Genomic DNA, 27,060 nt, shown 5'->3' on the forward strand with positions numbered 1-27,060 from the left:
TCTCATGGTGTCTAGCAGTGTCTCTTTAGCCTTTCCAAGCCAGGGCCGGAGGGCTGCCAGGGTGGCGAGCCAGCCACCCGTGTTGCACCATCCGTGTGTGCTCTGACGTGCAGAGGAAACTCAGTAGGCCTTGAGCAGGCACGCTCCCCAGGCCTGACACCACACCGACGCCAGGGAACACAGAGGGCAGAGGACCTGCTTCCCTGGTTAGCAAACTGGCCCCTGCTACCAAGTCATATTTTTTGGTTGTCACGGAGCCAGTGAGCTCTGAGGAAGGAAAACAGGACCCAGGCCACATTAATCATTCTCCAGGTATAATAATTCAGTCCCAGTGGTTTGGTTGCTTGATTTTTTTTTTTTCTTTATGTGTCATTGCAATAGGAAACCCAGGTGAAGTCAGACTGAAACCTCCTCCTCACACCTGTGGTTCTGAGCTCTGAGGCTTGTTTCCATAACCTTCTACTCGTTGCTGCTTTTTCTCTTTAATTGAACCGAACCATCCATCTTGAATCTTCCTCCGAATTTGTCAGCATCCCTGCGGGCCTGCGTGAACTAGAGCCTCTGGGGTCAGCCTTCTCAAGGAAAGTAGTGTTCTTCCTTCTAAGTAAAAGACTCCCCACCCCCCACTGTGACCAAAATTATGTATATTAAAGGACATAGATGGAGGGTTTTGGAGCTGTTGGAGGGGTAGTTGATGGCCAGTAGGGGGAGGTCCCCTGGTAGGCCGAAAGGCGTGAGCTGGGAGCACAGGTGCTAGGGGTCCCACGCGTCATTGCTCCTTTGTCCCTATTACTTGTCACCTTCTGTGTTCACCTTCCCAGGATGCAGTTGGAATCAGGTGTTCACCTTGTCATTAACAGAGCTAGTGGACCCTTGAGAGATGGGAAGACGTGTAAGTGATAGGCTAGAGGAGATTCATGACTCATGTGGATTTTTTTTTTTTTTTCCCAACAAGAACAGAGCTTCCTACTTGCTTCCTCATAATGGCACAATTAGAAAAGTCATACCACGCTATGGGCTCTGGGTAGCCGGGTTCTACCTGGCCACGTGGGCTGAGGCATTCCTAAACCCCAGCCAAGGGGACAGTGAGACACTGTGCTCCATCAAATCAGAAACCTCAAAGTAGGGATTACCCTTGCAGTCGGTTGGCCAAGATATTTTACCGGACCCTTTTGCTGCCCAAAGTTGGAAATCCAAAGTAGGTGTTGACTATAGAGATGTTAAGGTCCAGATCCTTCATGGGACTTGCAGGGGTAAAAAATGAGTCAGAGAAGCTTGAACTGGTCACAGAGGAGCAGCAGGAGTGCTGGCACCAGAACCGACCATGAGCACCCCAACTATGGAATGGGGTGACTGAGGAGGGAGGACTTGATATCACACGCGTGCATGTGTGCACATGCACACACACCCTGGGTCCCATGGAGCTGCTCTACTTCTTTTCGTATTTCATTCTAACCAAGTATTTTATAAGCCAAGAGAAATTTTAAACCACTGCCCTGTACCATGTTGCCTCCAACACAAACCCCTACCCCATCCCAGACCCAGAAGGTGGGCGACTGGTGTCCAAAGCTATTACCCTTTGAGCACTAGGCACAGTGCCACAAACTCTTGGGGACCTGTGCCCAGCATCAGTTGTCATCCATCTGTTTCTAGCCCAAGAAGCCCATTACTCCACAGTGAGTTACTGCTGCAGGCTCCTAGCTGCTGTCCAACTCTAGCCTCGTCTCCCACCGCCACCCAGGATGTGGTCAGAAGGGGCTTTTTATGAACTATAAGCCTGAAGGTGCTACTCTGTTTCTTTTTTCTTTCCTTGTTCCTTTGATGAACTAATTCCCCTTCTGCATTCAGGTACCGTCCATATGTCCCTCTGGGAGGTATTCCCAGCTCAGCGCTGCCCAGCAATCCCACTCGCACCCTCTGCCTTACTTCATAGAACAGTTGCTGCACTGTTGAGAAGTTGTGTTTCTCTCCCCCACCCCACGGATGCTAAGCCCCTGAAGGACAGTGGGCTCTCTCATATCTGGTTGCAGCCTGAAGGCCCAGCCCAGACAGGATGAGCTTTCAGTGCACACTCCCCAGGCGACTGAACCTTGGTCTTTGGCTCACTCTGCAACGCCTAGTTCTGCTTGTTGTCCTAGTTTAAAGCCTTAGCCTCTTGGTGGTATCAAGGCTTTCCTATAAACAAACAAAATCTGACCACTAGTGACAGCCGAGGATCAGGATATATTTAGCACATTTGTTGATAATTACTGTTCATCATTATGACCCTAGGACTCTGTAAAAGTCTTAAGTGCCGTTGACTCACCAGAAGCAAATTAAATTATTCATTTGGCAAACATTTTGAGTATCCACTTCGCATAAAGTATGTACTCAGTACTACGAAGTGTGTAAGGGTGGGTAAGATAGGGTTAGCCTCCTAAAGTTGACTGCAGAGCTTGTATATTCTGATGTTTCTTTCTATGTCAAAGATTTTAAAAGTAGAAACAAAAAGAAAAAATGAAGCCCTTGAAGAAGGCAAGACCCATTTTGAGAGTAGTGGGATCTCCCAGTATGAAGCCAGGAGACACTGTGGGCTCTTCATTCAAGCCCAGGAGTGTGATGAGATGAGCCACGCTGCCTTTGGGGGATACAAGGATATATAAAATGTAAACCTTGCCCTCAGAAGGCCCATAATGGAACAGAAGAAAAAAGATTTATACCTAACTACCTCTAAGACAATCTAAAGTGGAAAAAATACTCTATGTAGCTACATCTGTTTGGACTACAAGTAAGAAAAAAGCCAACTTATCTAAAAAGAAGTTCCGATGCAGGCCTTCTCCACTTGACCAGTTTAGTAGCTCATCAACATCAGGTTCTTTGTGTCATCCTCAAAGCATCAGCTAGCTCTCCTCATGGGCACAGAAAGGCTGTAGGCAGCTCATCCTTTCCTGTCAATGCCAAGGCACATAGAGGACTGCTTCTTATGCATCCCTCCTTAAGAATGAAGAGACCTTTAGAAACCCGGGCCCCACCCCCAGCTGACTTCTCATGTGTCATTGGCAGAAGTTGTACATATGCCCACCCCAAAACTCATCTTTAACAAATGGGGGGGGGTCATTTATGTGGCCTAGACCAGTGTAGATTTACCCTAGTCGCATGAAGAAAGGGTGCACTTGTTCTGCCAGCAGGGCAGAAGGCAGAGATGGCTCTGGAGTGGCGGGTTAGAGTGCCTGGTACAGAGGGAGTCATAAAAAATACCACATTGTTCAGAGGAGAGCAAGGCAGAGCCTCATGGAATTTGCTTCTAATGGAGAAGAACTACACACATTGTTTTGTTTTGGCTTTTGGGGTTTTTTTGCACACTTTTTGTTTTAATGGAAGAAATATGCTATGGGAGCACACCAGGAAGGCTTCCTGGAGGAAGTGATATCTAAGCTGTAGAAGAAGACTAAAAAGGAGAGGGACACGATATGAATTGTCTTTCAGAAAGATCACTCTGGCTGTGAAGAGTGGATTGGTGGAGTTCTGATGGCAGGTGGACGGGCTAGGAAACTGTGACAGTGTGGCAGAGATCAGTGGGCGGCTGCTCACGGTCCCAGCATGTGGACCTGGCAGTGGAAATAAAAGCACATGAATTTGAGAAATACTGCATATGCAGAGAGAGAGCAGGACAAGGAGATGGAAGAGGAGGTGCAGTGGGAGAGAGGGGGGCCCCGGGTGACTCCAGAGCGTCTGGCGTGAGCAGAGAGGTGCTGCCCCCTGAGCTGGAGACCACAAAAGTAGGTGGAGGTTTGTGGCAGGGACGGGAATGGCAAGTTCAGGTGTGACCAGAGCCTGGTGCGTGGGAGGTAGGTGGGGTCAGAAGCAAGCTAGAGAGGTAGTCAGGAGTCAGAACTCAAAGGGCCCTGTGGGCCCTGCTGGGAGGTTACACTTGATCCTCCCAAGAATCTGTGCAGCGGGCTAGTGAGGAGAAATGGAGGCAAGGAAATTCTGGGCATGATGGTTGGAAGGGTCACAAGAGGCAGGAGACCCCAGGTTCTGCCGTGTCACAGTAGAATGAGCTGCACAAAGCGGACTGGGAGGGGGCCCCGAGGCAGCTGGAAAGGGTTTGGGGCTCTTCTAGAGTGACAACACCAGCTCTGGACCTGGCAGGCTCACAAAAAGGAGAAGTGAGAACTTTGCAGATAATTTAAATCCGGTGTCACTTTCAGGGCTCCCCACCTGTCCTGCCAGCACAGGCATTCTCCCAGTAATAAGAACAGAGACAACCACCCAGAGCTGTCAGGGCGGTTCTGGAAACAGCTCCTTGTGCTCCCCACTCAGGCCAGTGCCCTTCTGACTCCAGACCCCTTCAAGGAGTCTTTATGCACCACTGCTCAGACACTTGACTAAGTGCTGGAATTGTAGAACTGGGGAGAACAATCCAGTGTGGCAGGCAGAGAAAGGAAGGGGACAAAAGCCAGTGAAGTCAGAAGGCAAATACAGATCTGTGAGTGAGTGAGCGAGCATGGCACTTTCAGTGCTCGGAAGCAGGGAGGTGGAGCAAGGCCAAGGGCAGACTTGTAAAGTCCACTGGGGGCTGCCCTGACCCTACCTCAGCTTTGCCTCACCTGACCAACACACCTTGCTTTATGATGTAAATGACCTCCCATGGTAGCTTGCCATGGCTCACTGTTCACTGTAGGGCCTGCCTGAATCAAAGCTCTGAGAATGTTTGAAAATAGGAACTTTGAAAAAAAAAATTGTTGCAACATATGCACTGAACACCCACTATGTACTCAGCTGTGTTCCAGGTGTTGGGCATTCAAAGGTGAGTAAGATGTGGGTCTTGTCTTCATTGAGTAGGGAAGACAGTTGCATGAACTTGCCATTGTAGTGCAATGAGGTCAGTGCAGTGGTGGCAGTGGAGGACACCAAAAGGAGGCCACTAATTCAGCCTGGGAGTCACCAGAGAAAGTTGCTAGAAGCTATAATACAGATCAGATTTACACTACCCATCTCTGCTTTGGGACGTTTGTAAGGACTTAGGGGGATATAAGTTAGTGCTGACTAACGGGTGTCTGGCACATAGTAAAGGCAAGGGGTGATGGCTAATATTATTTGTAGCTAGATTAGTGAAGGGACCAGCTGAGAATAAAGAGAACATTGCTAGGAAAGTAAAGATACCTTAGTCAACTGTCAGTTGCATACATTTACATAAATTAAGGTGTTCGAAATCAGAACAGGAATAGCTAATTGTTTTCAACATATGCACCACCTACAGTTGATTGGAACCCTGGTGTTGAAAAGTGCTGTTAATTAACTCATGTCTGGGCCCAACAAGAAAGAACACTGGGATCCATTAGTGATGTCTGCCGCGGGCACAGGAGGGGAAAGAGGCAGCATACGTGCCTCACATCTGTCGTCCTTAAATTAGAGTAACAACTCAAATAACTGGGATCTGACTACATAAAACCTATGCACCCCACCCTGGGCACTTTGCATTTCTAAGAGACAAAAGTGCTCTGTTCATGTGTGACATTTTTGAAAGTAAGTAATCATACTTCAAAGTTGTCCATGAGTACCTAAGTACATCGAGCCCAGTCTTTTATATGTGCTACAGCTAGACAGCTGTCCTCTTGTCCCTGATCAGAGCTAGAATCAGAGCAACATCCTGAAATGCCAAGGAAAAGGTGAGTTAGTAATTAATTGCTATGTTGATTAAATTGTATTTCTCCCAATGATGGGAGATTCTCCATAAGAGCTGATAGGAGAAAGGGGCTGTGAACAAGAACGTTCCATTATTCAGAGCTTCCCATTAAAGGGTCAGCTCCATCACTCAAGATTGGGCCATAATGAGTTCTCCCCAGGTGCTGTGCAGCGGGGTGGAGAAGAAATGGCAGTTACTTATATCTGGGCAATAACTTGTTGAAAGACAGCTGTGATACAAATGCACTGGTACTTGTCATGCTTCACGGTCATTAACCTGACATCGCAGTTTTGCTGCGCTAGATGCTGATTTGGGTTAGAAGTTCAGTAAGCTCCAGAAGATGGAGTGAGGCACATTGAGTACATGCGTTGAGTACGTTCTGTTCATGAGATGGTCCTGAGTGCTGTTCTGGTTTTCCACTTCTGGAATCATCCACGGGTTAATGCTTTCTGTCAGTCCTAGAGATACAAGAGGTATCTTGCATTTCATGTGGAAAATATGTAGGCTTATCTTTTGAGGGATGCTTTTGAATGGGGAACAAGGGCTAATGTAAGGCCGTTCAGTTGACCTAAGTGGCCAGGGAGCTAGTAAAGGGAGTAGGTGCCACAGCAAGTATTTGGGTGCGTGTGAACTTTTATGCTCGTGGTCCCAGACACAGAGGCTCTGACATGCTGGAAGGCCCCATCCTGGGCAGTGACTGGTGCTTCCCTGGAGCGGCCACACCACGGGTTCTGAAGGATACTGGCCACCAAGGCCACAGACTGTCCTCACCCTGGGCCAGGCTGCTGATGGTGTTTGTTCTTCTCTCTGAAGCACAGAAGGCTTTTCTCTGTACATGTAGCAGTATTCCTGGAGGTAGACCATGAAACATTCTCCCTGTGCCCCAGCAAAAAAGTTTCTTACAGACTCTGCCTTACTTTTGAACAACTGTAGTTTTTACTTTAAAGGCTAATGTCATTGGCTTATTTAGTGGCATATAAATATTTTAATGTGTGTGTGTGTGTGTGTGTGTGTGTGTGTGTGTGTGTGTGTAACAAGAATACAAATGGCCAGTCATGGAGGCTGGAATTTTTACAAATCTTTTTTGGAAATAGGTAAATATGAATGGATATACAGGGGTGTGTGTGAGTGTGCATGCGTGTGTATAAAATGTTTGGAAAAGTCCTGGGTGGCCCAAATAATAATTGTAGTTTCAGACAGTCGAAAAGCTTGTATTTTTTAATACAGAAGGAAAAACGAAAGTACAAGTATCTTTTGTTAAATTATGAACAAAAATACCTGTCTAAATGTTCTTTTTAAAGTATCTGATGTGAGATACTTACCTACGTATCATTACCTACGTAAAATGTCCTAAAATAGGGAGATGCATCCCAGAAGACGTGGGAAGAAATCTGTGCAAATCCCTGATGCTGTAACTAAAATGAATCATTGAAGTAAATGGAAGGGACTGAAGTCTCTTCTGCACATGATCTGTCGGTCTGATGTGAGTCCGGCTCAATGAGAGGGTGTATAAATATGCACAGGATATTCTGAGAAATGAGTGGGCCTGGGAGCCTAACCCCCCAGCTACACACTGTTTCTGTGGGAAAGTATGCTCCCTAAGAATCTTCTTTGAAGCCAGCTCTTGAAATCCTGCTGGTTTATAAGTTGGAGGGCTAAGGGCAAAAAGTGATCACCTACTGATCTGTAAAATTCTCAGCACTGTTCCATTTTCAAGCATTTACTGAGTAACCGCTGAGTGGCTTACACTGTGATAAGCGTAGCAGCGTGAGACAAAAGCCGTCAAGGAGCATTTCTGCCCTCAGGAAGCTTGTACCTCCTCAGAGAGAAAGAGCTGGCCTGCAAAGCCCCCTGAGCTCTTCGGTGCCTGCGGCTGCAAAGCCAGAGGCCAGCAGGGGGCAGCAGGAAGTGTGGCTAATCAGGGGGGTGCGGGTGCCACCAGCAGAGCGGTTCCCCCTTCATTTGTAACCCCCAGGGGCACCCCAGAGACTTTCTCATCTTCCTGGAGAGCCTCATACAAGCTCCAACCCAGGCCCGCACTGAGTGTCATATGATCCCAGCGTGCTGAGCAATTGGAAACCACAGATGGCATGTGGCATTACCTTATTAGGGAAGGTTCAGCCATTCTTTCTTTTCCGTCTTCTTTCTTTCTTCCTTCCTTCCTTCCTTCCTTCCTTCCTTCCTTCCTTTCTTTCTTTCTTTCTTTCCTTCTTTTTTTTTTTTCTTTTCTTTTTGGAGGCTAGGCTCTTGGCAGGCTAGGCTGCGGTGAACCTCCCATCCCCACAGCTCCAGCTCTGAAGACGCCCCGGTGAATCAGCCTTTCTGAGATGTGGAACCCGACTTTGTGTGTTTTGTGTCACTTTCTGGGAGAGTCTACAGTGGGGACAGGCCTTAGCGGGTGACTCACAGCAGGCAGAGCCCTTGTCGTCTTCGTGAGAAGCTGTTGCTTGTCCTTGTTCTCAAGACAGACCAGAAGTGAGAAGAGCTGTTGGGGGTGGGGTACAGCAAGTGAGCAGTAATTCCCGAGTCTGGGGCCACGCTGTGTCCTCCTGGGAAGGCTGAGAGCCTGTGGCGGGGGGGATGTGGCCACGGCTGGGCGGCCAGGTAAGGCCTCCAGAGCAACCACTGTGCTGTGATGGAAAAGGCCTAAAAATAGCCCTATGCTGTGCATTGCCTCTGAGCAGTGCTTCCCAGGGCCGGTGATCAGCCAGGACTTGCATCCAGGCCTTCCTTGTGATACCGATCTGGAGTTTTTAGAAGCACTGAGTCCTTGTTACTCCTTGGGCACTTGGGGACAGAGGGGAGGTGACATTCCTAGCCAAAGAGTTTATATTATAATAATAGTCGTAGGGATGATAACAAAACACGCATTGGTCCAGTGTTTACTGGGCTCCAGGCGCTGGGAACGCAGCATATGGTTCGTCACCTCCTTTAATTCCTTAGAGCCCTGGAGGAGTTGTTACATTGTTCTCCCCATTTGGCAGACCAGGCAGCTGAGGTTTAGGGAAGTTTAGTGACCTGTCCAAAGCCTCACTGCTAAGCAAGGACAAAGTCAGGTTGCAGACCCAGGTCAGGCTGCCTCCACGCTTTAATTACCAGCTCTTCTCTCGGAGGCATTTTTATTTACATTTTCTTACAGATCTTACTTCTCCTTCCTTATCCTGTGTTACTTGGGAAGGAGAAGAGCCCCCCCACCCCACCCCACCCCTGTGTGCATGCACACACACACACACACACACACACACACACTCCCGGCGGGTGGGGGTGGAGGGTGAGAAGAGGGAGAGGCATTGGAAAAATAAGTCAGAGATGAATTTATTTTGAAAAAGTGTTAGTGAGCAAAGTGTTGAGCTGGGAGCAGAGAGGGAGAGGCTTTTGGGGACTTCGCATGCCTGCGTTACAGACGGATGCATGGAAACGAGTGGGAGAAACAGAAAGTAAACTAGGACAGGGCAGGACCCAATGGAAGGAAAGAAGATAGTCAGCAGAGAAAGGCTGTCCTGCCTTCAAACGCAGTGTGTTAATGATTAGCACTCTGCAAACGTTTCGGATCCCACGTGCTCTCAGCGGTATGCAGAACTCTCTTGTTTGGAGGGGAGTTTTGCCTTCCAGAAGACAAAACCCTGACATTTAATGCTGAGTTTCTACAAGGACTGGATGAAATCACCACTAGAAAAACAAGAATGGCAGCGCATGTTAATTATTTCAGGAACCCTAAGAGAGTGCAAGGGAAACACCCGACACCCCAGGGAGAGATGCCCCCCCACCCCATTCTGCTTCCCGCCCCCTTCTTGCTGCCTCCATTGAAGATCCCACATCCCTTGTATTTCTCCAAAGAAGAAAAAAAGTGCATAAAGGAGATTTTTGCAAAGTAAACTGCCTCTTCCCAGAAGCCTAGGGTACCCTTGCGAGGCTGCTCTGACTTTCCTATCAGGCGACCGATCTTTGATTGGCGGCCTGCCTCCTGACACTGGTTTCTTTCTCTGCAGGAGCATCTGAAAAAGCCAGGGATTTCTTTATTGATCTTTAACCAAACTCCTAAATACCCAGGACTTCCCCTCTTCAAAAGAACCATTTTGCAACCAAGAATCCTTTAAAAAAGTAAATTGCAGTCCACTTCGCAGATCTCTCCCCATTCCCCCAGCCCCTCCCACCCCGCCTTTTTTTCCCTAAAAGGAAGGCTCTTCATTCCTGCTGGCCTTCCCTGCCCTCCTCAGACTAACAGTCTCTGGTTTTAATATAGCAAGTTCTGTAAGTATTTGTCTTTTGCAGATTAGGAGAGTGAAACATTGCAGCCACTCTCTGTGGGTTCTCATTCTGCCCCAATGAATAGAACTATGCCTCCCCATCCTTCTCCTGGCCAGCAGCCTCAAGTCCCCTGGTATCTCTGCCTTGGCACGGGGAGCCGACATTGTTTGCATAGCGTACATTCCTGGACAATTGAGCTAGCCAGTTTAACCTTCAGAGCATCCCCATCGGTTTGTGGGTGTTTGTTCCGGGGAGAGGGGGAGAAGAGATGGTGGCTTTCATGGGTCACACATGATGCTGCCCACACACACGAAATTCCAAATCTTTGGACTCTGGAGATTAGCTGAAAACTGTGTTGCCAAAATTCACAAGCAAAATCAATTGTTGAAGGTACTTCAGTCTTCCCAGAAGCAGACAGCATTCATACTTGCTTTTTACAGCAGTCCTCACTCACCTCACTCCTTTCTATTGAAAGCCTTATTTTAAGATTAGCCCCATTTCCTCCTTGCTCAGCGGGAGCCTGCTTCTCCATCTGCCTCTGCCTGCCACTCTGTCTGCCTGTGCTCACTCTGAAAAATAAATTAAAAAAAAAATCTTTAAAAAAAAAAAGATTAGCCCCATTTCATTTATGTTGAAATTAATCCTCATTAATTAAGATGCAATAATAGCACATCTTTCTTAAAATACATTATGATTGGCATCTAATGAGGGAGCTTTTAAAAGTCTTATCCCAAAGGGGCGCCTGGGTGGCTCAGTCGTTGAGCCTCAGCGTTTGGCTCAGGTCATGATCCCGGGGTCCCAGGATCAAATACCGCATCGGGCTGCCTCCTCAGCGGGAAGCCTGCTTCTCTCTCTCCCACTACCCAGCTTGTATTCCGTCTCTCGTTGCCTCTCTCTCTGTCAAATAAATAAAATTAAAAAAAAAAAAAAGTCTTATCCCAAAGACCAAGTCTTGGACCACCCAACGCTCAGAAAACTCTTCGCTTTTAAAGATCCTTGTTAGGAATTATTTCTAGTTTTGTGTGCATGAAGGTTGGTTCCAGAAATGACATCAGGAAAGATATAAGTCGAAACTCACCAGTCTCTTCCATTTATTTTGTGTGAACTACTGAATTATAGCTCCCTCCATCACCTGCCTCCCCTCCAAGAAAACTTTTAAAATCTTACTTTAGGGATGTCTACTGGCCTTTTGCTTTCAAATTGGAGTTTAAGCTTTCCACATCATTATCACCAACCTTCCTTTTATCTCTATTCACCTTTGCCCAGATTCTAAAAGAATGAATGTTTTAGAACCTTGAGATCAAAATTGTAATCTCTCTGAATTACTTACCAGTACTCATTAGATTAAGCATGATTTTTTTTTTTTTTGCACATTATTTAAAAATCAGAACACCAACTGGTGGATTTAAGCCAAACCCCTATTTTTAGAACAGTGTAAAAAAAAAAAAATTGCAGATTTTATTTTAGGCCACACAGACGGACAGTCATGGAGGAGGCTCCTGGGCATTTTTCCATCCCCCAGTGAAGAGCTAGTGTGACCACCTCCTCTCCTGGGCAGCTGCCTCCCTCCGGATGCCTTCCCCAGCACAAGCCACTTCCAGACCTCTGACGAATTGGTTACTGGGAAGAAAGGATGTTGCAGACTTAATTAAAAAAAAAAAAAAAGAAGAAGAAGAAAGAAAGAAAACAAAAAGTGTTTTGTAACTTTCCTTTTAGTTATGGAGCATTTGAGTGCTCATTGAGCTTGGGGGGAAATGGAAACTTTTTTTTTTTTTTTTTTTAATTAAAAATGGAGGAGAAAAGTTTCCTTATGTGTTCTTACAGGAGTCAACTTAATTATGCCTTTGTCAGCAGGTAGTTTATAGGGGAGTCAATTTTTAAAGAAGGAGAAGGCTCTGGCCTTTAATTATCCCAGCTGGTATTCAGCTTTAGAAAGTCAGTGTACCTGCTGTGTATGTTAATGTAACCACTTTATAGCATCTGAACTCTGCCATTCCTCCACCAAACCAATTCCCCAAAGAAAAGAATTCAGAGGAGTCAGGTGATACAGGAGAGCTTTATACCTACATATCTTCCCCTCTGTCTCTCTGTACTTTGGGCTTTAATTAAAATTTTAGGTCAGTTTTAGCTTTTTTTTTTTTTTTTTTGGTTTTTGGTTTTTTGCTTTTCATGCTACTTCAAAGTCATTTGTTCACTAATTCATGTGTTGCTACGTTCCACAGGTTCAATCAATAGATAGTTAAGTGCTTACTTTTTGGGGGATATAGATGAAGATACCCTGCCTTCAGAGACCTTAGCTTCTAAGGAGACAGAAAGTAATAAGGGGCTTATTCCAGACCATAGTAAGTGATCAAATCATTTCCACAAACATTTATTTATTAAGTGTCCACCTGTTACCCAGAAATAGGAGATGGTCTCGTAGAACACCACAGAGGGGCTCTCAAATTTGCTTTCTTATTTTTCCCTAACCCCATGAGATAAGGGGGGCAGGTACCATTTTCTTCATCTTTGAGGAGAGAAAATAAAAATTCAAGGACATGAAACCATTTGTCCAAAGTCACAAAATTCCTCTGTGAGAGAACCACAACCCAGAGCACTGGGACCAGTTTCTGCCCTCTTTATTTCCCTGTGCCATGTGTCCTGGTCACGGGAGGCCCCGTAGTTTTAACACAGGAGGAAATGGGGCCCAGAAGAATACAGTGCCTTTTCCAAATTGCACAGCTAACTCCTGTCAGATCTGGGACTAAAGCCTAGAACCCTACCAAATGGATCCTTTCAGTTCAGCAGTTCAGATCAAAAGCCTGCTGGGTCGCATAGCCACTGTCCGTGAAGGGCTGGCTCCTTGGCCACTGAGAGATCAGATTTAGGTACCTCTTCCACTGACGACGTGTCCATTACCCCTGGCTTGGCTTATCAGCTGTGTGTAGATGCCCACACAAGAGAGACTTGTACTTTGTTTCACAGCGTTTATGGAATAGTCACTATGTGCCAAGCACTGTTCTAAACACCTTACAGGTACTACCTCGTTCACTCCTCAGTGCAGACTGAGAGATGGGTACAGTTGTTACGCATCTTGGAGATAAAGAAAGAGGTACAGAGATAGTAAGTGACTTGCCCTCAGTCACACACCTTGGAAGTGGCAAAGCGGTCAAGGTCTGACAGGTGGCTCGGGTCTATGAACTTAGCCAGGGCTCCAGGTGGCTAAAGGGGATGGCATATTGCCTGAGGCAATATACAAGGAGGGACAGAAGATTTGGGTGGGACTAGAGAAACCTAGGTTCAAATCCCAGGTCTACCTCTTAGTAGGAGTGGGATTTGGCACAAATGATTGAACCTCTCTGGACATCATTCTTCCCATCTGTAAAATGGGACTAAAGCGTAATTCATTGGATTGTAGTGACAATGAAAGGAGATTGTATTTACATAGCCCCTCACAAAAACACCCGAGTCCTTGTGGCCGCTCTATGGGTAGTGCTTACACATTCATGCTTCTGGACCTGAGCCTTGTCTCCATCCATTTCTGGAAAGCTGCACTATGATATGCAGGCTCTCTGCAGATTACAAATTGGCATCCTTTTTCATGAATGTGCTTTACGTATCTGAAAATCAGTTAGTTAAAAAGGTGCCTAAGTATGACATGAGGGCTAGGGAAGAAGAAACAGCCCGGGTAGCTGTTGCCTTTCCCTGGACACCCCAAGAATTTTGGCTCGGGCTCTAGACCCGCATGCAGCAGTTGGCAGCTCAAAACTCCTGCTGCTTAACCTAGAACCATCTTGCTCAGAATGCATCTGAGGGACCTGCACTCAAGAGCAAAGGTTTGGAGCTCATCTGTCTAAGGTCAGATCCCAGCACTGTGATGCTTGCTCGCTCCAATTTCCTTGATTTCTTTGTGCCTTAGTTTCTCCCTACATCAAATGAGGATGATAGTAGGTGCCCTCATAGCATTAGTGCGACGGTTCAATAAGTCAGTTGTTAAATAAGTTAGCACAGTGCCTGAAATAAGTAAGAACCCCGTCAGTACCGCTGAGCGTATCCTTAGTAGTGGTCTCATCATTCAAGCATTGACCTCTGGGGACTTCCTCCCTTCTCTCTCACACACTCACACACCTAAAGTGGCGTGTTACGTTATTACAGTACGAGCCATTTTCAGTACTCTACTTATAGGAAAATATCATCCTCTCCATCTCAGTACATTTCCAGAAAGTAATGTAGCGTCCAACTGATGTTCCCCAGCCTCCCAGGGAGCAGTACTTAAAGAAAGCTAGATGACGGGTCTGCCTCCTAACTTAGCTCCTGCTGCTAGAAACATCACAGCCACCTTTATTAATTGCTCTTTGAGTTTTCTAGAGTTTTAAAAATGTATGTTTTACATTTAAATGGGTTTGGGGGGGTTGTTTGTTTTTTTCTTTTTGTTTGTTTTTTTGTCTTTTGGGTTTTGTTTTGGTGACAGGGTCAAGAAGCAAATTCAAATATAGGTAGATAGGAATAAACCTCAGCTGTCTTCTTAACCTGGGGCCTCACCTTGCCAAGGTGCTTCTGTCCAGGGGCATTCTGGCTTGTTGTCCTCCCTCCCTAACCCAGCCAACCGAATGGAGGGCTCACGTTCTGGCTATGGCCTTAGGGTGTGCAGGCAGCAAAGACAAAAACCTCTCAACTGCTGGACCCAAATCTTCATGTCATGGGATTAGGTGCAGTTTTCATTATTTGCTAACAAAAATGTGTTGCATTTTGCTTTATGTAACCATGTTTTGATAATGTTGGCGTACCCGGCTGGCTGTGGTAAGAAGAACCTGGCTTCTGCTTCAGGTACGAGGTACAACACATACTAAATGTTAATGGTGAGAATCCAAGATTCAGATTCCTGAAATACCAGAGGGCATTTCGTGTTTGCCCAGCTTCCCCTCCTTCTTCCCTCCTTCAGACCCTGGAAAGTGACTTCAGTCAGGCCAGCCAGAGATGCTCTCCTTAGTGAATCCAGCCTTATTCTGAATTCTGCCCTTCAGGATCAGAGACCTTTGTTCTTCTCATTAACAAGTAGACAGCTTGTGCCTTTACTCTTCTAATGAACAAAACACAAGTATTTTGCACACCTGTATGGCATCTGATATCATATGTTTACTGTTTTTCTTTAAATCTATTTCAAGTTAACTCAGCTTTTAGGTTAGCCTCTTTTAAAAAAAATTTTTTTATTTAAATTCGATTTAGTTAACATATACTGTATGATTAATTTCAGGGGTAGAATTTGGCGATTCGTGAGTTGCGTGCACACCAGTGCTCATTACGCCAAGTGCCCTACTTAACGCCCATCACCCAATTCGGTTACCCCATACTCCTACCCACCTCCCTTCCAGCAACCCTCAGTTTGTTCCTTGTAGCTAAGAGTCTCTTAAGATTTGCCTCTCTCTCTGTTTTCATCTAATTTTATTTTTCCTTCTCTTTCCCTATGTTCATCTGTTTTGTTTCTTAAATTCCACAGACAAGTGAAATCATACAGTATTTGTCTTTCTCTGACTGACTTATTTTGCTTAGCATAATACCTTTTGGTTCTATCCATGTTGCTGCAAATGGCAAGATTTCATTCTTTGAGATTGCTGAGTAATAGTCCACATCTTCTTTATCCATTCATCTGTTGATGAACATCTGGGCTCTTTCCATAGTTTGGTTATTGTGAACATTGCTGCTGTAAACATTGGGGTGCAGGTGCCCCTTTGAATCACTGTGTTTGTTTCCTTTGGTTAAATACTTAAGTAGTGCAATTGCTGGGTCATCGGGTAGCTCTGTTTTTAACTTTTTGAGGAGCTTCCATAATAGTATTTTCCAGAGTGGCGGTACCAGTTTGCATTCCCACCAGTAGCTTAAGAGGGTTCTCCATTCTCCTCATCCTTGTCAACATCTGTCATTTCCTGACTTGTTCATTTTAGCCACTATGACTGGCATGAGGTGGTATCTTATTGTGGTTTTGATTTGTATTTCCTTGATGCTGAGTGATGTTGAGCATTTTCTCATGTGTCTGTGGGCCATTTGCATGTCTTCTTTGAAGAAGTGTCTGTTCATATCTTCTGCCCACTTCTTGACTGGATTTTTTACAGTAGCCTCTTCGTAAACAATATCATCCAGAAAACCATTGATTTAGGGTGTAATTATGTTTTTCTAACAAACATTAAAATAAACATTAGCTATTATTATTAAAGAATGTATGTCTGTGGTCACCAAAAATCATTGAATGTTCCAAAGAGTGGAATATAGCACTCTGACATCGAGACTAATCACATGGTAATTTGCTAGCATTCTTTCACTGAAGAATAGTGACTTTATTTAAAACCAAAAATATTTCTCTTTTGGTGGGGGAGGGGGGCGACGTCACTTTGTACATACTGTTCTGCACTGTTTTTCTTCTTTTTCTTCAGCTTAGTTGGACTCTATCATTTAAAGCTCTAAAATGTATTCCTCTTTTGAGATAATCATCCTTATCTCCTGGAGTGACCTGAGGATGAAAGCTCCAAGCACAGTGCGTGGCACAGAGTTAGAGCCATTAGAAGTGAAGACCTCTTTGGTCTGTATGGGTGCTTTCTTCTCAGCTGAACTTAATCAAATCCTCAGGATCACAGAATTCCTAGATTCCTTGTGAATCTGTAATATAGTGGCTTACCTCTGGAAGAAACCCAGCACATACTTATAATAATAAAGATTGGGCAGTTGGGGAATAGTCAGGGGTAATAAATAGAGACTGAAATCAAAGGATAAAATGTTTCTTGATATTAATGCATGTTGCTGTGAAGGAGTCTTTTTGTGACTGCCTGTTTTCAAGTGATTTCTAGAGGAGTGCTGGAGAATCTGTGTCTGGCGAGCTGTCCCTCATTCGTGCCACCTCTGAGAGGAGAAGGAGGAAGAACTGAAATTATCTCAGGACTTGGAAGTTTTTGATTCCTAAGCTTGTCATTGGTCCCACCACCTGCTTGACACATTAGAACAACTTTTCAGAAGATCTTTTACCCCATGGTCAAAAACTCAGATGCTGGAGGACTCAGGCCAGGACAGGGAGCGAGACCCATCTGCCCCAGCTCAGCAACCCTATGGGAATGTGTTCTCTGTAAACATGCCAGATACCTGGGTTTTTATATGAAAACTCTCCATTTCTAAATGTTGGCACTCTGTGTGTGTGTTTAACTAATTCCCTGCAGGCAAAATAAAACAGGTCTGCAGGCCAATCCAGCCCTCCAGCTGCCAGTTGGTGAGTTTTGACCTAGAGTTTGCTGCCTTGATTTTAGAGTTTGTCCTTAGATAATACAGTATTTTTTCAATAACTTGCTCTAATGTCAAGCAGCTAGTTTAATTGTTATAAACTCTAAGAATGCTGGAATCAAAGAGCAATTTGTAACTTTGGTGCTAAGTTCCTATTGGGGGTGATCCAGCTCTTCCAAAATCTGAGAACCAGCTGTTAGCTGTGAAGCTTGGGCTCACCTCTTTCTCCTCTTTGCAAACGAAGGAAACAGATGCCAGGCAGTTAACAGCACAGGTAACATCTTGGTAGGGACTTAAGCTAGAAAGCAGCGAACTTTCTTCCATAGTCAATTCATTTTTGTAGAGCGGTAGGAACAGCTTGGACGAAAAGTCCACGTTGGGTGCACATGGCAATGACCTTACAAAAGAAGCGGCCTTGAAGTCCAGGTGTACAGTCATTTGGAATAGCCAGGAATTCTGACTTGTTTATTCTCCCCAAAGCCCTGAAGAGCTTTAACAAGCAAACAAAAAACCATTTAAACCATCAGAAATGCTTTTTAGTCCTCAGCACTCATAATCTTTAAGAAGTCATTTTCTATCTTCTTTCCCCAGTATGTATTTTATAAAAATGAACTGAGGTCCAAATTAGATAAGCTGTATGATTAATGCATAACCTTCATGTCTGAACTGAAGTGGGAACAGTCAGTGGAGAGCAGTATTTGGGGGAGGTAGTTCATTTTAATTCTTTTTTGTTCTAAGATCTACTGGATGAAAGTACGAAACAGGTGATACCCTGTTTATCCGTCCATATTCGTGGAGTACCTGGTGGGTTATACATATAGTGGACTTCTGAATGAAGCCGTAACATTTCATTACCCTAGATCAGAGATTGGCAAACTTGTTCTGTAAAGGGCCAGATAGTAACTCTTTCAGGCTCTGTGGACCATGTAGCATCTTCCACAATGATTCAGTTCGGCCACTGTAGGGTGAAAGCAGCCATGAATAATACATTATCGAGTGGACATGTCCATGTGCCAATAAAACTTTACTTGCAAAAATTGACAACAGACTGGATTTGGCCCGCAGGAGTAATTTGCCTCTGCTCTAGCTGAGTGAGGAAGAAATATGGGATACTTGATTATATCTATTTGTTATATTCTTCATTGGTTTTATTATTCAAACAACAAAAGCCAAAGTGCATTCATAGTCCTACCTAGGCAAATCAATTTCACCTTTCTATATTCTAATCACTCTTTGTCAATCTGCATATATAATCTCTATACACCTTGTGAGTACCGGAGGTACAAATGTTTTCCTTAAGGTACTGTCCTAAATATTTTTATATAGAAATACGGCCTTCAAAATTACACCTTCAGTGATGTAGGATGTTCCCTTTTGCTGACATACCATTGGTTATCCACTTGTATGTTTTGTGAATTTTTATTTTTTTCTTCATTTTTCAGCAGATAGTACCGTAGTAAATATCTCCATGCACATGCCTTATACTTTGGATTATTTCCTTAGGATAAATTACCTAGGTTAGAATTATTGCTTCAAAAGATAGGGACTCTTTTTTTTCTTTTTTTTTTTTTAATGCATTTTGGAAGAGGATTGAAAAGTAACTTTGGAAGAGTTATAACTACTGCCCATAGCAGTTCCAGCTTCACAGTGGCGTTCATGGCCACATTAGGCTTCGATTAAGCAGGCCATTTGAACTTGGACTGTCTGAACTCACTGTGTCTGCTTCATGCCCAGCTCTGGTTTGCTGTAGTGGACAGGCATGGAAACATAACACTTCCCTCCCACTGAAACTCATCTGCTGGATATTCTTAGCAACAGGGGGATCATTAGGAGTAAATCTCTAACTTTCCAAGTAGACAACTCTGAAGCAGGCTCCTCCTTTGAAGGTACAGATTTTTTTTTTTTTTTTTAAAGATTTTATTTATTTATTTGAGAGAAAGCAGGAGACAGAGCACAAGCGGAGGGGGAGGGCCAAAGGGAGAGGGAGGAGCAGACTCCCCACTGAGCAGGGAGCTTATGTAGGGCTCAACCTCAGGACCCTGGGATCATGACCTGAGCCGAAGGAGACGCTTAGCTGACTGAGCCACCCGGGCACCCCAAGGCATAGATTTTAAACACCGCTTCTGGAAGTCCATCGTGGATGCCCGGGACCATTTGGATCCCTTTTGCTCTGTTGTTTCCCAGCATAGAGTTCACCCCCATACAACATCTACAACACTTCTTGTCGCCTGTGTAATGCCAGCCTTCCCTCACTGCTCTATCCCTGGTTCCTCCGGTGGATCCTGGCAACAGTAGGTGTCCAATAAACTTAGGTTGCGTAAAGACCCTGCTGGTCCCTGTGTGGCAACTCTGTAGTGCATTGGTGGTCAGTGGGTAGGAGGTTGTAGAGACTCACTCTGTTCTCCAGTAGAGCCTGGAATTAAGATGATCTTCCGAGACTTAAATTGGCAAAAATCCAAACACAGCGGGAGGGGATGGACCATCAAGATGTCACCTGAGGGAGGGGATCTCCGAGCAGGAAGAGCTAGGCCCTGAATTCTAATCATGGCCTGAGTATTAACAGAAACTATGGTCCCTGGAGTTCTCCTCTTAGAGAATGTGTTCCTGGAAAGCAGGAGCTCTGCCTGGAGTCTGGAAGGGAGAAGAATCAGCTGATGGTCACTGAGCATTGTCCAGACAAATATCTGCTAGACCTCAAGGTGGCCTTCAGACCTCACCACAACCTAATTGAGCCATCTCGCTACTACTCACTTCCCTTTGCTTGGCCCATGTGCTCCCCAGGCAGCCTCCCCGTGTCTCCCATGGCATGCTCCTTGAAGCCCCTGGTCCCAGGGAGGACTGCCCTGTGCAAGGAGGAGCAAGCCCACTGGTTCTTCTCTTTGAGTTTGACGAGCACAGGTCATTTATGGAGAGGGTCCCCTCTGAGGGCACTGATGGGGTTTCAGAACCCGACCAGCAGAGGCCTAAACTTGCCCATAGTGTCTCACGGTTGTGCTGCCTTAGCCCAAGCTTAGAGCAAGGAGTAGCTGGCATTCTACCTTCAGGGCACCTTGCCCATCACCCTTGGGCACCTTCCACCTGCCTCAGATCTGTCAGCCAGCCCTGAGGAGAGTCACACACATGGTCAGAGACCAGGCTTTGGAATTGGGCAAAGCCGGACCCTCTAATGAATAAGGGAGGAAGAGGCCAATGTGAGCAGGAACTGGTGGGAGACGGGACTTGTGTGAAAGCCCGAGGGTGGTGAGGACTGGCCGAGCCATGGGGCAGCTCAGCAGAGCTCCCTGACACCACCACCACCACCACATCCAGGTAGGACTTGGGACTACTGCAGTGGCTGCTAGAATGATTTCTGTGATCTCCTTCTCACAGAAGTGTCAGCATCTCGCTAACCGCAGGCTCACCCAGCAGAGTCACTGAGCCACCCAGACACTCTGCCGTTTCCTCGGCCTTCTTATCTCATATTTGCAACTTAAACCCAGGTTCAAACCTTGCCTCTTCCAGTCAGTGGCTGTGAGACCGCGGGCAACTCCCATACACCTTCTGAGTATGTTTCCTTATTTGCAAAATGCTTGTAATATTATACACCTTGTCAGGTCGTCGTATGGGTTAGAAAGTAAGAACAGAAGTTGGCACATAAGACACACTCAATAAATGGTATTTATGGAATTCTGTCACTCAGTCACTCAACACATGCATACAAGGCAGTGTTCTAGGAGCTGGGCAAACAGCATTGAAAAAGACAGACCTTGTCAGGTGCAATGATGCGTGCCTATGGTCCCAGCTCCTCAGGAGGCTGAACAGGAGGATTCCGTGAGCTCATAGGTTCTGGGCTGTGGGATGCTAGGCCAGCTGGGGGTCTGCGCTAAGTTTGGCATCAACATGATGACCTCCCGGGAGTGGGAGACGACCAGGTTGCCTAAGGAGGGGTGAACCAGCTGAGGTTGGAAAAAAAAAACTCTCACAGAGCTCAGATTCTAGGAACAGAGGTAGGCAAAAAACACACAGAATGTAATATGAGGCAGTAATCTGTGTTCAGAAGAAAACGGAAGCAGAGTAAGGAGAAAGAAAGTGATAGGTAGGGTAGGGTGGTGGCTGTTTCAAGCAGGACAATCAAGGAATTGCCATCCTGAGAAAAAGGATGTGAGCAGAAACTGAAAGGGAAAAACAAACAAACAAACAAACAGAGAATAACCCATACAGATATGTAAGGGAAGGGCATCCCAAGCAAAGGAACAGCATATGCTAAGGCCCTGAGGTGGGAGCAGGCCCGGCACGTTTATGGAAAAAGCAAGTCGACCACAAGAATTAGGGGGAGAATGGGAAAGAAGCCTGGAGTAGTGGCCAGGAGCGAGATCTAGGGTCTCCTAAACCATGCTAAGACCCTGGAATTATTCCAGGAATTAAGGGAAGCCACCGAAAGATTTTGAGCAAAAAGAACAGTGTGATGGGATTCAATTAAATTTAGCTGCTGGGGCTGCCTGGATGGCTCAGTGGGTTAAGCCTCTGCCTTCAGCTCAGGTCATGATCTCAGGATCCTGGGATCGAGTCCCACATCGGGCTCTCTGCTAGGTAGGGAGCCTGCTTCCTCCTCTCTCTCTCTCTCTACTTGTGATCTCTCTCTCTCTATCGAATAAATAAAATCTTTAAAAAAAATTAAAATAAATTTAGCTGCTGATTGTAAAGTAAGTTGTAGGGCAGCAAGAGAGGAGTAGGAAAGGGAGAGGGGAGTGTGGCCTGGACCATGCTGGGAGCATAAAAGCATAGAAGTAACAGCAAGCTGCTGGATTCAGGATGTGTTCTTGTAGGTGGTGCCAGCAGCACTTTCTCCCCAGATTAACTGCTGGTCATGAAAGGAGACCGGCATGACTCCAAGTACTTGGGGCCTGAGCGTTGGATAAATGATGTTGCCATTTCAGGGATTGGGGAAGGCCAAGGGAGGAAGGGTTTTGGCAAGCGGAAGGGGAAGAAACCGGAGGTAACCTTCCCGGTGTTGAGTGTGAGATGAATGTCCAGTGGATATCCAGATGGAGATGTTGAGCTGGTAGGCGGATGTTAGAAGCCACAGCCCCCTGGGAGAGGTCAAAGCTGGAGATGCAGAGGTGGGGGTGCTCGGGACTGTGAGAAGGTCTTGCTGTAGACTGAAGCTCTGGGAGGACAGTGACCGTCTCTGTTTTACTCACCTCTATCTACCCAGCGTGGGCATTCTGTACGTGTCTGATGAGTAAATGCATCGGTTGCACAGTGACTGTGGGTTAGTGCCAAACGAAATCGTTGACCGAAAATTTGCTTTATTATTCCAACAAAAAATAGAAACCTGGTATGTAGTTTCTTAAGAAATAATTAGCATGTGATAACATCAAAGTGGGACACTGAAAGGAACGTTTGAGACCACTTAATGCAAAAGTTCAAAATCTGTGGACAGCAGATGGTAAGGAAAGTAGACCATTTCTTACCAAGGGTCAGAATGTCGATGGGGCCATGCACTGACAAGAAGGCGAATCAATAAAATCTTGAACATCAGTGCACTGTTATCCAACTGTAGGAAGATGTTGTGATTAATAAAAGAGAACAACACTTGTGTTAATTTTTTGTCGTTCTGTGTTCTCATAACAGGTGCCAAAAAACACACCTGTCTTTGGAGGGAAGAGAGTTCAGTCAGCACTTGGCCATTAAAAGGAGTCTTTTTTACTGAACTAGGTGGGAAATGGGGATCTACTCCAAACCCTCTGTTTTACTGATGAAGAAAGGGAAGAGGGGTGGGATTAAGTGAGTTGAATAAATTAAGCAGCTGATTAACGACTGGGCCTCCATGGACCATAAGCTGGGTAGAAGCTCTCTCCACCACCCCATGTCTATTCCATCTCTCAGCACCAACTTTTTTCAGACCAGTAACCGAGGTATTGCCTTAGAACATCATTCATGTCTAGCCATGGAATTATTTCGATGACTTATTTTGTTAATGATTTAATATGAGAATTATAATTAGAGTTTGCTTTCGCTCATTTCAAAATCCACTCACAATTGCCTAAACACATTCTATTTGGCAGTGTGAAAGAATACATAGTCCCAGAAGAGTCAAGGAAAGTGAAATTTTTTTTTTTTGAAGATTTTATTTATTTGAAAGAGAGAGAGAACAAGTGCACGCAAGTGTGTATGTGAGAGAGAGCACAAGTATGCAGAGCCTACTCAGGCAGAAGGAGAGAGAGAAGCAGGCTCCTTGCTGAGCAGGGAGCCCAATGCGAGGCTCCATCCCTCCTGACCTGAGCTGAAGTCAGAGGCCTAGCCAACTGAGCCATCCAGGCACCCCGGGAAGTAAAATTTTTAATGTGCTATAGGTCATGTACCAAGTGATTCTCATGTCAGAAGTTAAGAACTGATTTGAGTTGCAAATATCATTTTAAGGAAGCTTAGAAGCCCACGTAGAATTTCAGGATGGGACACATCTGAATATCCACAGTTCTCAGTCTAAATCCCAGCTGCATAACACCATCACCTGTGTGGACTGCAGCCATGCCTACTTCTCCAAGCCTCAGTTTACATATCTGCAAAATGGGGAGAGAGACACTTCCTTTCCAGCGTTGCTGTGGGCATTAGGTAGCACATACATTTGGGGCTTGCACAGAGGCCCTGGGGAAAAGAGACCAGCTCCCCCTTGTCTTATATAAAGGGAAACTGAGGCCTCTGAGGATCCCCAAAAAACTAATCTGAGTTTAGCCTGGAGTCCAGTTCCCTGGGTTGGACTTACCCTCCAGCTCAGACCCTATCTCCTGATGGTCTTGCCTCCTGTCTTCCCCAGGCTTTGTTTGCCAGGACGGTGCCTGTCCGTACTCAGGGGCAGTTTCCCGGTAAGAGGAAGAGGTGCCCTTTGCCCCCCCCACCCCTAGAGTCGGTATCCCAACTCTTTGCACAAGTCCCCCTGAGAGGCTGCCGAGGTGCTCCATTACTCATACTATCCCTGGCACGCAGTGCAGCTGGCCCAGCACAGGTTCATTTACATAGTTGCACAACAGGAAGCAAGTCCAGTGTGTAGAGCTGGCTCACCCGGAGCAAATTACTTCAGGTGCCCTGCGTCTGGGAGCCCTGGGCTCTGCCCTTGGTTTCCACTCTAGCTTCAGGGAGCCACAGTCTCCCACTGCAGCTTGGTGGAGTTTGGGGAGGGGGGACATTTTGGTGTGTTGTGAACTGTCACATGTTTGGCAGGCATGACCAGAATGGGGGGGGGGTGCCTTTTGTGGAGGCAGAGCTGTTGCAGAATTCTCCCACAGTGGCTACAAGCGAAATGGCAGATGCATGAGTCACTCCGTGAGACGGGAACAGGAAGACATCCTGTGGGTGCCAAGCCATTTTCAGTTCAGTTAGGAGAATCGATCCCCCCCCCCAAAAAAAGTGTGCGTCTCCCTCCTTTCCCCTGACGCAGTGAGTCCAGCGCCTGACTCTGTTGCTTGTGAAGGACGTCTCAGCTTGCTTTCATGCTCAGGGAATTGGCTGGTGTCCTTGGTCTGCGTCAGTTACAGTATCAGAGAACCCTCTGTGCCAAGGAAACTTTCTCTCTGAATGACTTTTTTTTTTTTTAAGATTTTTTATTTATTTGTCAGAGAGAGAGGGAGAGAGAGCAAGCACAGGCAGACAGAATGGCAGGCAGAGGCAGAGGGAGAAGCAGGCTCCCCGCCAAGCAAGGTGCCTGATGTGGGACTCGATCCCAGGACGCTGGGATCATGACCTGAGCCAAAGGCAGCTGCTTAACCAACTGAGCCACCCAGGCGTCCCTCTGAACGACTTTTTGAAAATATTTTCCCGTTTCCCCTTCCCTTGGAATGGTAATGCAATCTATGGTGTTTCAGGATTTTCCTTTGTGCAGACATTTTTCATGTTTCTAACAGGAGGAACTGTTGTTGGTGAACATCATTTGGAAGGATATTTCTGGGGATTCTCTGCTAATTCCCTTGTTCTTCTTAAATTAGTCAGTATTCTTGATCATCAGTTTTCATAGCTGCCATTCATTGACTGCTTCAAGCCAGGCACCATTTTAAGAACTTGGCTTATGCACTGAATCCTCCCAGCGGCTCCATGAAGGGCACAAATTGCTATTATTCCCATTTTACAAATGAGGAAACTGAGGCTCAGGTTAAGCCATTTCCAGAGTCGCAAAGTTAGTTAAATGGCGAGAGCCAGAACTTAAGCTCTGTTCCCAGCAACTCCCTTTGCCAGCATTTATTCCAAGTGTGGTCAGCAGAACACACTGATCTCATGAGATGTTCCTAGGAAAACATTTCTATGTTCAGAGAATTGGGGGAAATGCTGCAAACCATATGTCTCTTGCAAATCATAAATGCATTTTAGAAGTCTTGCATGAAAGAAGCCTGCTTATCTTTGTTCCAGTGAGGGTTTTCCAAAATATATGGGACTTGGAGCCTTATTTCCACATATGCCTATTAAGTCATAAACACGTTTTGAGAAACATCACACTAGCAAAGGAAGGCTTGCAGCCTGAGGGGTAAGCGTTCAGATCCCATGTCTGCTACTAGCTAGGTAAATTATTTAGCTTCCTCTGCCTCACTTTCCCCCTCTAACAGGGAAATGTAATAGTACTCTCCTGCACCCAGGGTGATTGTGAGCCCTCAGTCGGTGCCTCTGAAGGACCAGAGGGCTGTTGTGCCGGAGAGAAGTACTTGATGTTCTAAATGTAGCAGAACGAATCAAAACATGTGCTACCTGTGGGGTCTGACCACAACCAAAATGCTGTTTCACCATGTTCAGAAAACACATCACAGAGGCACGCCCTCCCACCTCCCTCTTTCTGTCTGCAGATCCTGACTCGAGGGCAGAGACCTACTCTTCCCTTTGGTGTTCTCCCTAGCTGCCCCGGATTCTCTCTGTCCCTCCCCATCTGGTTGGTCCAGATAGCAGCTCAGAACAGGGCTTGGGTCTCAGCCTCTAAGTCAGGTTTGGCACACACTCCTCCCGGGACAGGGGACCACTATCTGGCTTAGCCACATGCTTCTGGGTGGCCCCGGGCAGACTCTGCAGGGACAATGTGCTGCTGAGAAGGGAACTCGGGTTCCCTATTTAAACAAGACAGCTGCCCCTGCAAACTGTTGGCCCCTGGATCTCCAGAAGGGGAAATAATTGCAAAGCATTGCACTTTCACTGAATTTGCCACTCCTCCTATGACCAGCAGCTAACCAAAAGACCCCCTCCGAGGGGAGTGGATGCCGGGGAGTGGATGCCGGATGAGGAGTCTCAAAATTCTGTAGACTTAGCCTCTGGGCACTGGTGCCCCAACCACTTCTCAGAACATCCTGCAGCAGGCAGATATCACTCGGTGGAGTCTGGGTCTTCCCTTCCCCAGCATGTTCTGAGGTTGGTCCTGCCATGACTCTCAAGGTGATTAGGGAGCAGTCCACTGGGGAGGAGAGCAACTGAAGAAATGACTAGTTTTTAAAAATGAAACCTATGTGTTTATGTTGCCCTTTGTGTTCTTTCAGTCAATTTCAGAAGTCTCAGAATGAGAAAACTAGAAAAATGTACCAACCCTCTGTACGATCAAGGCTGGTTGCTCATAATATATTAATTGTTGAGTCCAAAAAAAGGTAATTTGCAGAACTGTATGTAAATGTCCCATTTGTTCAAAAACCAGATATGTGTCTAGGATGTATGAGGAAGCCAGAAGAAGGTGTGCCAGGAAGGAAAGACTATGCACAGTGGGTACCTCTTCCAAGTGAGATTAGAAGAAAGGAATTTTAACTTTTCATTCCATGGTCATGCATGTAGTTTGAATGTTTCAATATACTCCTTTTGTTATTAAAAAGGGGAAGAACATAATAAAAGGCAAATACCCAAGCTAGTTCCACAAATAGGGTGAGACTGAGTAGTGGTGGCCAATCGTGGGTCTCGCCTGACTG

General features: G+C 45.9%; 1 protein-coding gene across 4 annotated transcripts in view; it reads left to right on the forward strand.

Annotated features, from left to right (window-relative positions):
- The window catches only part of GNG12 (G protein subunit gamma 12), a 128,964-nt gene that overhangs the window by 74,533 nt on the left and 27,371 nt on the right, over nucleotides 1-27,060 (forward strand). The window contains exon 2 of one of the 4 annotated variants that reach the window (XM_047726788.1): nucleotides 22,772-22,851. The exons of 2 other annotated variants lie outside the window; for them this stretch is intronic. The gene's annotated coding sequence lies outside the window, so the exon portion shown is untranslated. Of the gene's footprint in view, nucleotides 1-17,766; nucleotides 17,866-22,771; nucleotides 22,852-27,060 lie in introns of those variants that run through there. One more of the 4 variants, XM_047726789.1, reaches the window with a different exon arrangement.

This window comes from Lutra lutra, chromosome 4 (assembly GCF_902655055.1).
Source record: "Lutra lutra chromosome 4, mLutLut1.2, whole genome shotgun sequence".
NCBI classification, from domain to species: domain Eukaryota; kingdom Metazoa; phylum Chordata; class Mammalia; order Carnivora; family Mustelidae; genus Lutra; species Lutra lutra.